The following is a 10,206-nucleotide window of genomic DNA, read 5'->3' on the forward strand; positions in this document are numbered from 1 at the left end:
TCTGGACCCCTGTCAAATCTGACCAGTGATGTAATGTATTCAATTCAATTCAATTCAATTCAATTTTATTTACATAGCACCAAATCACAACAACAGTTATCTCACAGCGCTTTTCGTAAAAGAGCAGGTCTAGACCGTACTCTATGATGTTATTTACAGAAGCCCAACAGTTCCCACCAAGAGCAAGCTTAGCCGCGTGTCGTCATTTCGCCGCTGGTTGTCGAGGTGGTGTCCAGCAAACGATGTGGGCTTTGTAGATCATTGACAGACTTTCTGGGGAAGACCTGGTCTGATTCGGAGAGACGGCATCCATCCACTTGGGAAGGAGCAGCTCTCATTTCTAGAAATCTGGCCAAGTTTATTAGTGGACCAAATCCACGACAACCCAGAGTTGAGACCAGGAGGCAGAGTCGCAGTCTAACACACTTCTCTGCCCTTCTAATTCAGCAGTTACCCACCCAAAACCCTACGCAGAATCGCAGTCTAACACACTTCTCTGCCCTTCTAATTCAGCAGTTACCCACCCAAAACCCTACGCAGAGTCGCAGTCTAACACACTTCTCTGCTCCTCCATTTCAGGAGTTACTTAGTGAAAATCCTATAGTGACGGTGTCTGCCCCCCGACCATTGAAATTATTTAAATCAAAGGTAAACAGAAGAGGAGCTGTGCATAAAAACCTCATAAAAATTAAAACCACAAGAGCAATAGTGCAAACGAATAGGAGAGTTAAATGTGGACTCTTAAACATCAGATCTCTCTCCTCTAAAGTTGTACTAGTAAATTAACTAATATGAGATTATGATATTGATTTATTTTGTCTTACTGAAACCTGGCTGGGTGATGGAGAATATGTTAGCCTAAATGAATCCACCCTCCCAGTCATATTAATACTCACATTCCGCGAGGCACAGGCCGAGGAGGTGGAGTTGCAGCTATCTTCGACTCTAGCCTACTAATCAGCTCTAAACCTAAACTGAATTATAACTCATTTGAAAGTTGTTCTTAGTCTTTCACACCCAAGTTGGAAATCACTGCAACCAATTCTTTTGTTATAGTGTACCGAGCAGCTGGCCCGTATCTGAATTCTTATCTGAATTTGCAGAGTTTTTGTCAACTTTAGTCCTTAAAACAGACAAAGTTATTATTGTAGGGGATTTTAATATTCATGTGGATGTTGAGAATGACAGCTTCAGTACTGCGTTTATCTCTTGTTAGATTCCATGGCTTCTCTCAGAGTGTTCATGAACCGACTCACTGTTTTAACCACACCCTCGACCTTGTTTTGGTATATGGTATTGAAATTGCACATTTAATAGTGTTCCCACAGAATCCCTCTTTATCTGACCACTGTTTGATAACTTTTGAGTTTTACTACATGCCATTGGGCAAAAATGTTTATACAAGATGTCTGTCTGATAGTGCTGTAGCAGAATTTAAGGAAGCTCTAAATTCATTATCAGATCACAAAGTAACAGAGGACTCCTATGCTAATTTCAGTCCCTCCCAAATCGATCATCTTGTTGATAGTGCTGCAGGCTCGCAGCGAATGACACTCGACTCTGTAGCCCCTCTAAAAAAGAAAATAAAACAAAGACGTTTAGTTCCATGGTATAATACTGAAACTCGCAAATTAAAGCAAATATACGGAAACTTGAGGAACTGGCGTTCCACCAAACTGGAAAATTCTCGTTTAATTTGGGAAGATAGTCTTAAAACTTAAGGGAAGGCCCTCCGTAATGCCAGAGCAGCGTCATTAATATGTTACGAGACAGGACAGAACGGACCCAAACGCAACGCACAGTTGGAAGGAGGTTTATTTAGAGATTACAGAGGGGCTGGGGAAGAGGAGATGGAGGTGAGGTGGACTCCGGGGGACGTGGACACGGAGGACCGAGGAGCAGGCGAGGCGGAGGCGGTGAGGCGAGAGAAACGGGGAAGGGAGTGGTGTGGCAGCAGGGGGGCTGGCAAGGAGCAGGGGGAGCCGGGAGGGCACCGTGGAGGAAGCACGAGAGCAGAGGACCGGTGGATGAGCCCAGCTGACTGAACGGAGGACGAGGGTGAGTGAACCTGGGAGGGAAAGCAGACAGACAGGTTTAAACACAGGAAAACAGAAATCTCTTCTGGAGTTAACCGGAGCTTGAGAGAGGTTGGCACCAGGTTGGGAGTTTATACCTTAAGTTCTCGCTGGTGCAACAGGCTACACTATCTCACCGCTGGCTAATGAATGTCATCATATTAATAAATATGTAACTTTTAATCAAGTTGTGCTGCCGAATGACCCACCTGTCACATGTTCAGGTGAACAGATATTTTTCGGTGTTCTGCCTATTATACAAATAAAAATACACTGTAAAATACCTTACAGTATTATATTGTTTAATGAATGTTTTGACACATCATCAGTTATTGTAGGTCTATTTTTAAAAACAGAAGACAATACTGCAGCAAATATTACAAAGGGGAAGTAATAACCATTGCATAAAAGAAGGGGGAAATATGCAACCATATCTGCTGTGAAACTCCATAGGTTCACATTTTTCACATCCACATGAGTGGTTTAAAGGTTCCATAGTGACTCATCTTTGACAAGAAGCAAGTCAGCAAAATGTGTGTTTGTTGTGAAATCACCACCCCTCCTCAGTCTCAACAGTTTCTGTACTTGTCAGTCCACAATTAATTTCTCCAGCTCTAAACATGCTGCTGCTGCTCCTTCTGCTACTGTCGTCAGTGAGTCACACCTGATATCCTACTCTTAGAAGAAATTAGGAAAAGATTCTGCACTTGCTGACGTTAGACTGAGGTCTATTCCCTTGTAAATCTGCTCTATACAACATCAGTGTTTTTATACATGTGTGACTACAGGGTGATGGCCAGGCTCAGCAAGTGTCTGGCCAGAGGAAGAATGGCTCATGTGTTTGTGCGGTGGACTCCAACCTGTGGACGTTCCCTGCTGTGAAGTTCGAGTCCGTGCTGCAGCAGGTTCAGTCCTGTGAAGGATCTTTGAACAACCTGCAGGAACAGGTGAGAAATAAGGTCGACCAGCATCATTTTACATTGGTGAGAGTGGTACCTAATTCAGACTGTTGTCCAGTCCAATTCCACCTCTGCTCTGATGGTTATTATTATGATTACTACGGCACTATTTATGCGTTATTACTGATCACCATAACAATTTCTTAATTATGAAAATACTGTATCATAACAATTCCTTTAACTATGTAAATATTGTACATATCCACACTTATTTCTATTATTTTATGTTTTTAGTCTGATATTTATATACTTCTCTATATCCCACTATCTTTATTTATATTCCTTTTGCCCTTTGTGCAATGTGTGCAACTGTAACGCAGAATTTCCCTTCAGGGATCAATAAAGTATTTCTGATTCTGATTTTAGACTCTTCTGTTCACCTGGCTTGCATATTTTGTAACTATATGAAGGTACAGTCCCCAAAGAAAATATGAACTTGAACCTGGAATCCTGAAAACACATTCAGTTTTCAAGAAACAGCAGAGCATTTTCTGTCTGTGTTAACTGCAGGTGACGTTATCCAGCCAGCGTCTCCCTCAGATCCAGGCCCTGGTTAATAACATGACGGCCCGGCTGGAGCCTCACCAGTACCTGCACAACCAGACACTGTACACAGCCTTGTCTCTGCGCCTGCTGGGCCAGGAGCTCAGCCAGTTGGAGACAGATGTTGGTGTCATCCACAAGCAGCTGAACAACGGCCAAACAAAGAAACTCTCCAAAGAGGTACAGTAAAAACGTACGTTAAGACAACAGTGGTAGAATGTAACTAAGTGCATTTACTCAAATGCTGTCTTTAAGTACAAATTTGAGTTACTTGTACTTAATTTGAGTATTTTTCGTTTCATGGCACTTCTACTTTTTACATTTGATACTTACATTTCAGAGGGAAATGTTGTACTTTTTACTCCATTACAATTATTCGTACACAACACATAAGAAATGTACAAATGCAGCTGAAACGACAAGTACATTTCCATGCAAAAAAGTCCATGGCTCCAGTTTCACAAAAGTGAGGATTAGCTGTTTTTCCTTGTAATTATTTTAAAAAATGTAAAAAAATAAAATAAAAAAATTCTAATTTTGAGATTTGTACTAGCAAGCATGGTGAAGCTGTCACTTTGGGCTCTGGGTAAATGTGACTAATTCAGAACTTCTACAAACCAAACAATTGATTGATGGAATAATAATAATAATAATAATAATAATAATAATATAATAATTAGAAGCAGATTCATTAATATCATTAAAACCATTAGTTTTAATTAATTTGCTCCGCATTAACCAACTTCATCAGCAAAATCCTGTTTTATATAAATACATGAGTAATGATAATCTAATGATATAGGGGACATTTAACTACATTGAGTACCTTTTAGTTTGAGTACTTCAAGTACACTTACCTGATTATACTTACATACTTTTTACTTAGTAACATTTTCAATGCAGGAGTTTTACTTGCAATGTAATATGTAGTGCTTTTGTTAAAGTAAACTCTAAATACTTCAACCACTGGAATACACTGCAATTGTTCTTAGTTGCGGAGAAGTAGCCTAGATGAGTAATTTCAAGTCAAATGTTATTAAACTGTATGAAGAAACTAGGTTGTTGCATCAGCAAATAGCAATATAGTGCAGCAAGAGTAATAATAAGATTGCTACATTAACTTAGCTCATAATAACATGTCATATGAATAAAGCAGACATGAAAGAAATAAGAGGACCTAACTGTAATGTTGTGATATATCAACAGAATAAATATGATAATATGAAGAAACTAAATGTCAACTGTATATATACAAGGATGTAAGTGTGTGTGTGTGTGTGTGTGTGTGTGTGTGTGTGTGTGTGTGTGTGTGTGTGTGTGTGTGTGTGTGTGTGTGTGCGTGTGTGTGTTAGGTGAGTAAATTGCGTGCAGATGTAGACAGGAAGCAAATGTCAGACACAATTAACATGAAGACAGTCAGAGAGAAACTGCGCTACCTGAAGAACACCGCTGAGTCCTGCAAGTCAATCCCCAAAGACTTCAGAGGTAAGTATGGTGTGTGTGTGTGTGTGTGTGTGTGTGTGTGTGTGTGTGTGTGTGTGTGTGTGTGTGTGTGTGTGTGTGTGTGTGTGCGTGCGTGTGCATGCGTGGAAGAAAGTCCTCACGTATAGAACATTGCAATTACTATTAAGAACCGAGAGAAAAAGAAATATGCGTTGCCTCCAGTAAAATAAAATATGTTGCCTATGAACATGTTACAGTGTGCAGACTTTTAACTAAAAGATATTAGCAATGTGAAAAATCATTGGCCTTATTTTTAAGGGTTAGTTTAAGGGGCTATATGTAGTTTTTTAATGGAATCACTTATCAATTAATCACTTTTTTATTGCTTATATGTGAACGGGTTGTGACCGCACAAAAATGAACAACACTGCTTTCTCAGTAACTATAGTTGTAATGTTATGCTACGCTACAACCACGTTGATATGTCAGTCAAGGCAAATCATATCCACTGATTTTAAATAGGGTTACTGTATTAACACTACAAAGTTTTACATAAAATTTCAAATGTTTTAATGCTATGCTATGAAATGTAATATTATCCTGGAATTGCTTTCCAAATTACATACTATAATGTAAAGCAATTATACCCTTATTTGTTATTTTCTTTCTACTCATCTCTGTCTGTTTCCAGGCCAGGACAGGCACTGCCTCAAGGGCCTGATCACAAATATTAGCGAACCTGTCATGACTAAGGTCAGTCCTCACGGTAAGAGCTACATCTCTGGTTCGTGGGGCAAACAGGCCCAGATGGACAGCGAGGGGCAGAAGACAGCTACTGGGTCCAGCCTCTGCTCAACAGCCACATCTGGGGCAACTCCCTGCGTGTTTACCAAACCTACGAAGACTTCATGGCCTCTGCCAACTACAGGGACTTTACCTTTGCTCCATCCTACAGTCATGCCGACAGCATTGAGGGTCCCAGTGCTGTTCTATATGGTGAAGCGCTGTACTATCACTGCTACCGCTCTGCAGACGTCTGTCGCTACGACCTGAAGAGCAACGCCGTCAAACGGGTGACACTTCCAGGCACCGGCGTGGGTTTCAACAACAAGTTCCCGTATTGTTACTATGAGTGCCGTGCCAATAGTGATGTGGATGTGGAGGCAGACGAGACGGGACTATGGGCAATCTATGCCACTGTCGGTAACCATGGTAATCTAGTGGTGAGTCGGCTAGTTTGGGACAGTGAGGCCGAGACACTAAATGTCTCCCAGACGTGGGAGACGAGGCTGTTCAAGAAGGCAGTGAGCAATGCTTTCATGGTGTGCGGTGTGCTATATGCCACTCGATTTGTGGACGAATATCGCGAGGAGGTGTTCTACGCCTTCGACACAGCAACAGGCAAAGAGGACAACTCACTAGCACTGCCACTGGAGAAGGTAGCTAAAGGAGTGGCCAGCCTGAGCTATAACCCCATCAACAGACAGATCTACATGTACAACGATGGATATCTGCTGGCCTACCAGGCCAACTTCTGATCTGAAGTTGTTGTAATGTATTGCATGTTAGCCATGTTCACATAGCACCTAACAACAAGAAATAGCTTGATCCATGAAGTATGCCAATGTTAGCAGCCAGGTACTCCATGTTGATAGGATTTGTAGGGCATCACAAACAATGTTTGTATGTTAAAACATGTTTGTAATGTAGTAACACTGACTGTAAGAACTCAATGTCAATAAAAAACATCATAAAATCCATCCATCCATTGTCAACCGCTTATCCTGTGTACAGGGTCGCGGGGGGGCTGGAGCCTATCCCAGCTGACATTGGGCGAAAGGCAGGGGACACCCTGGACAGACTCAAACTGACTTGAAAAAAATAAAGCAAGAAGCTAAAGCCAAATGATCACAGAGTAAAAGTGAACCACCGTATTATTACTGACTATTGAGAAAGAGGACAACAAGGATCAACACTGCTTCTGTACAGCTGGGTTAGTCTGTTCACTATTATAATTGTTAAAAAGCAGAACAGTAGGGTTGTATAACGATACATTCAGTAGTAATGTTAGCTAGCATTAGCTAACTAACATTACATTAGGAACAATCCACAGTCTACGTTTTTCTGGATTTGTTTTAGGTTTTGGAAATAAAATAAATCGTACTTCTCTGTTCAACCTCTCTGGGTAGCGACTGTAACTATTACCAGTGCCCCAGGAACAGTGTTTGACCATATCTTGGAAAAATCCGGCCACAAAAAAGCTAGAAAACGACTCCTTTTGCATTAGCGTCAATGGAGCGCAGCCACAAAAGCGTCAGACCTCATTTAGAACTAGTCCTGTTCTGTGATTGGTCAGCTGCATATTCGGGGCGTGGCTTAGGGAAGGGTCAATTAATCTGCATGTCTTTAGATGATGGGAGGAAGACGGAGCAACGGAAAGAACCCATGCAGACAAGAACTCCGCACAGAAAGGACTTGGAATATGAATACAAATATTTAATATTTATATTTTAGATACATGTGTAGTATTTGTACACATAGCCTATGCACAGCACAATTCAGTATAAACTTTATAAAATGTTCTCTTATTGCAAGATATGATATATTTTCTGGTGGACATGTTTTACCTCATTGTCTACTCAAAGAGTCTAACACTCCATCTTGGCTACAACATGTTGAGTTAGGACAGAATGGAGTTATCATACTACATCCTAATAGGCAAATACATAATATGAAGTAACCGTGAAGAGGTTTTCATTTTCCTTTATTGTGATGTGTTATATACCTTTTTTGTGCATATAATAGGTTTGCAAAGTGAAAAAGCCCAAAGTCCACCTCAAAGGGAGTTCCCATCTCCCATAGAACATACTGCTCTGAGCTGCCTGAAAACAGCTCGTTTGTAGTCCAGCCTTTTTTTCCGCTACCATGTTGCGTCACATCATAACTGCCTGCCTACTGAACGTTAGACAATCAGTGACCATGAAGGTATTACTGTGATGTAGAGACACTGCACAGTTACAACATTATGTAAGAAAGATAAATGTGTGATGAATCAATAACTTACCACTCTGAAACTCTTGCTCCAGTCTTGGTTGCTAAGCTGGTTTGGAACAATGTTTATTAATGTACATTTTAATTCTGCACGGCAGAGTCAGCATTACATTTACAATTTATTCATTTAGCTGATATTTACAGTTGCTATACATGTCAGAGGTCACACACCTCTTGAGCAACGATAGGTTAAGTGTCTTGCTTAGGGACACAATGGTGGATAGGTCACAGAGGGACCTGAACCCAGTCTCACACCAAAGGGATGTGTCTTATCCATTGCGCCATCGCCACCCAGGCATCCTGAGTTCCACTTGAGGGAAACCAGACATGAAACGCCAACTCTGCACTGCAGAGTCAGTTTCTTTGTCCTTTGTTCTCAAGTCTAGGTTTCCACTTGAGGATAACCAGACATCATGAGATGTTCCTTAAAAGGTTGATTAGGTTGTCAGAACTGAATCATCCTTTGTTGTTTATGCTCAGTCCATTTTTTTTCAAGGAATTATCATTCAACTTTCAAGGCCATGTGAATGCAGGGGTTCTGAGGAGAAGTTCTCTGGAAAGATTTAAAATTCTTCATCACATCACCACCATCTTTATCTCACAACCCCTCTGACTAAGACATCCAGCAAAGGACTACAGATATATGAAGGATAGCTGATTGCTACACTATATTTAACAGTACTACATAAAATTCCAAAAATTGGGACTGCCAGAAGTAGTTCTATTTGAAGTATTGCTGTACGTTCATATTCAATTTAGAGTACAGGTGAGTGTTTGTATGGTACAGACTTAAAGCTCACAGGTTACAATAAATTCATAGATCATACTCCACAAATGTTCTCAGTACAAAAATTTAGCACCAGAGTGCACTGCAAGGCTGAGAAAAAATAAGTGGCAACAATGTCACATTTCATATTACTTTTAGCATTACAACACTACCACCACTGTACACTCATATGTACCAATTTGTGGAGGTCTAACCTGGCAGTCATAAAGAAGCAGGATAATGTGTGTGTGTGTGTGTGTGTTTATTAGGCCTGGAATGATTCATCGATTAAATCGATTACTAAAATGCATCGACGTAAATTCTTTGCATCGATGCATCATTTAATCCATATAACTATATAGCACACTGTTTTGCACGGACATTTATAACTGTCGCACATTACACTGTCAACACGAGGTGATTATGATGGGTGATTATGATGCCGCTGTTTGCAAAGTGGAGGAAGAGAGAGAAAATAGCGAGGGACAAAGAAGAAAGTGTCCAAAGTATGGGATTATTTCAAGCTAAAAGGAGCTAACAGTAAATGTTTCAGGCCCTCCACCGTAAAATGAAACTTGTGTCACCTCAGCAACAGCAAGACGGCATCTGATCAGAAAACACCCGGTGTTCTGCCAGTGGACCACAAACAAGGTCACAGTAACAGCAACTTTAGCATTAAACTGAAATCATGATTGATTGTTGAGTTGAAGCCAAAGTAAGTCGCAGACCTCAGCTGAAAATGTACACGTGCGATTGTTCTCCTTTTTGGACCGTGAGTCATAATCTCACAGTCATGAGTTAACTGGGTGTCGGGACCTGCACCTTTTTACTCACCTCCAGGTCTCTCTGTTGCTCAAACAATCCCTGCTACCTGCGTGTGCTAATCCATCCTTTCACTCATATACTTTGTCTTTATAATTGTTACCTTTATTATAACAAACAGCTGTTTCGTGTACAGGATCGCTCATTTCCCGTTTTTATATTTCACATGTGTTTTCTTGACAAAATGTGGTTTGGAGACCAGTGTCGGGTGACAGAGCCGCTGTCAGCTCGTGTAGTGCGTGACCCCCTGTCACCGATCAGTCACGTAGTGTGAACGCCACAACGACTTCAAGACTCCCGTCACATGGCGGCAAGTTGTGTAGTCAGAACAGCACGGCCATCGGCTGGCCTGAAAGTCGTGTAGTCTGCACAAGCCTTTAGTATAACTTGGATAGCACTCGGGTGATGTTTGTGCTCGTAAAGCAGTTGTCTGGTTGTTTGTCTGTTGATGTTGGTCTGATGTTTGCTGTATGACACATTATGAATTTACGAAAGGACCAATAAAAATCTATCACAAGCAAAAGTACTTCTTAAACGACGAATCGAT

At 41.0% G+C, this 10,206-nt stretch overlaps 1 pseudogene; it reads left to right on the plus strand.

The window, feature by feature from the left end:
- The first annotated feature begins 2,603 nt into the window (after positions 1 to 2,603).
- LOC119894226 lies at positions 2,604 to 6,780 on the plus strand (annotated as a pseudogene).
- Positions 6,781 to 10,206: the final 3,426 nt, after the last annotated feature.

This window comes from Micropterus salmoides, unplaced genomic scaffold (genome assembly GCF_014851395.1).
Source record: "Micropterus salmoides isolate LMB-PRFRI ecotype aquatic unplaced genomic scaffold, ASM1485139v1 Ms_hic_scaffold_8, whole genome shotgun sequence".
NCBI classification, from domain to species: domain Eukaryota; kingdom Metazoa; phylum Chordata; class Actinopteri; order Centrarchiformes; family Centrarchidae; genus Micropterus; species Micropterus salmoides.